This window comes from Pavona decussata, unplaced genomic scaffold, assembly GCF_977016875.1.
Source record: "Pavona decussata unplaced genomic scaffold, jaPavDecu1.1 SCAFFOLD_409, whole genome shotgun sequence".
NCBI lineage: Eukaryota > Metazoa > Cnidaria > Anthozoa > Scleractinia > Agariciidae > Pavona > Pavona decussata.
The window spans coordinates 50,001-52,500 of record NW_028145775.1 but is presented as its reverse complement, the minus strand read 5'-3'; the positions used below and the strand labels follow the sequence as shown (position 1 = coordinate 52,500).

The following is a 2,500-nucleotide window of genomic DNA, read 5'->3' as shown; positions in this document are numbered from 1 at the left end:
AGTCTTGAAGTCATACAATAAAATTGAATACACCGAAGAGCTACTAAAGCATCCCCATCAACTGGAAATGGAAATAAAAGTAAATAAAGTGAGATATAAAGCTAGAGTAAATGGTCTTTTTTCTACTTTGATTACAACGCTTGTTTTTCCATCCTACAGTGATAACTGTTCCCTACCAGATTTACCTGAATGGCTGGATTCTAATTATGTAAATGACCATATGCCGCCAACGCTTTCTCCTTGGAGTACGCCAGAATTAGACCTCGATGAATCGGAAAATGAATTCGAATCACCTACAACAAGCCATTAAAATCCCGATTCCGACGTTGAACTTACCGATGAAGAAGTAGTGACCCTTGATCCTCACAAGGACGAAATTCAACTGGGTTTAAGGTACAGAGTGATCATATCGTTTTCTTTCTTGAAAACAAAAAAGCGTAATTCTATCCTTTCATAATTTTAAAATGTAATGCCCAGTCCCGATCAAGTTGATAAGCTGTAATTTTACTAGGTTTATTCTTAAGTAATGTAAATACGCAATTCGCTTCATTCGCGACGTTTTTATAATAAAATGCACTTATGTTCTTATGCATATGGTCCAAGATTTAGTTACACATAGAATGACAAGCAAGAAAGTATATATCAAGTATCTTTCAATGATGATCATCCGGACTCAACACGCATGCAGTTGTCATGTTGGTTATCTTACCCCAAAACTGATTTTCTGATACATTCTAATAAGCGGTTATTTTCTTCTTCTTGGAAGGCGGTCTGTGTTCACAGACCCGATCTTGGAAACACTGCAACGTCTTCTTGATTCAGAGCTGCTACAACTGAATCACATATTCTACCTACTTATCAAAAACGCCGTCCTTTACGCACAATCAAGACTGGAAAATTCAAGCGATTTTGAATGGGATTCTGAAATTCTACAGTTTGTGGAAACCATTGAGTTTCATGGCCATGAATCAGTTTTAAACTTACTTAGAGGACCCGGTCACCTAGGGGAGGGAAGAGGTGGCTCGAAGAGTTTCAATTGGAAGACTGGGAACTTGCCATTACCAGCGGCTCCCACGCGAAAAAAGAATTCCGGGCATACACAACAAAGTGTGGTACCCCCAAGCACTTACTACGAACCTTTTTGGAGTTGGCAAAAAAGCTTCAGCTTCCTACTATTATCGATAACCCATCCGTTTATGTTATCCCCGTTGTCGCCATGGGAGACGGAATGCAACTGAAACCTGGGATGCAGTTTGATGAGACACAAGGATATATCGTTGGAACAAGCGAAGACATCAATCTTGCATTCATCAAGAACAACCCCAACCCCAACCCAAGGGGAGAGTTTTTGAAGAAAATTTTCATTAAAGAGGCAGATGTCTGTATCCTCAATTCCTTAGACTGCAAGTTGCACTTGCCAGTTGGAGTCGACTATTTAACATCAATGACAGGAGAGGAAACAAAATCCCTTTTTACGAAACGGATTAAGGAAGCTCAAGTTTGTCTAGAATGTTTGCCATTTGTAGAAACTTGTCAAAACATTATCAAGATCTCACGCGATACCTGTTTGTCCAAATTTGACGAGTGCCTAACCGGAAGGGCCGTCTGTGAGGAGTGTTTAAAAGACGGTCACCGAAGTATCCAACCAGCTTTACATGCGTGCAAGAGGTGCATAGATGGACAGAAGCAGTGCTTTAAATTGGCTGTCCTTTTTAATTTATTCATCTGACTCTGAATCCAAAAATAAAAGTGCAGGGGAAATATTAAACCAGGAAAAAGCGGATAATCAGCACGATCCAGAAATGTCACTCTCTACCTGCATTCCTGATGCTGTTCATGTTGGTAAGCGGTACCGTCAGCAACTATCAAACTGGTTTCTGCTAGTTAGTGGTTACCGCATAAACATCGTGCTCCTTCGCACTCTCAAGCAAGACCCACAAGTTAAGAATGAACTGCATTGCTTACGTGTGGCGGCAGTAAGGAATAGAGACAGAATGGATGTCGACACTCTATTGGAAATTAGCAGTGAGGACGTATTAAAAGTGCTCAGCTCCCACAAAACCATTGTCCAAACGTTGGTTTCAGAAAAATACCGTCTCTATGAAGGGAACAAGAAAGGGGTGCTTAGATCTCCAACAGCTGTTTGTCTGGCACCTTACGGAAAACGTTTGGTTGCTGATGCTGGTAGAGGCACACTTTTATCCGCTCGCCTTCATTACCCTGTTGATGTAACTGAACTGGCCAAAGGATTGAATCTACCCATGTCAGTGGATTATACTGATGGTATTGCAGTTGTGGCAGAAAGCGCAGGAGATAGAATTGCTGTCCTGGACCTTGAAGGAAAACTTCTACTCAACCCAAGTCAAATGAACGTCAGACAGCTTGAAGCTGCTCTGAAAGAGCGTGCTGCCCTACCTTCTGAAAGAAGACCAAAACGTGCACAACTGGTGGCCGCCCTTAAGAAGTGGATTGATGAAAACAGAAGCAAAGGCACCAGTTC

General features: G+C 41.6%; 1 protein-coding gene across 1 annotated transcript in view; it reads right to left on the bottom strand.

Moving 5' to 3' along the window:
- Positions 1–2,500, bottom strand: part of LOC146451020 (cell adhesion molecule DSCAML1-like) — a gene marked incomplete at its 5' end in the record, with an annotated part of 102,016 nt that overhangs the window by 51,697 nt on the left and 47,819 nt on the right. The window lies entirely within an intron of this gene.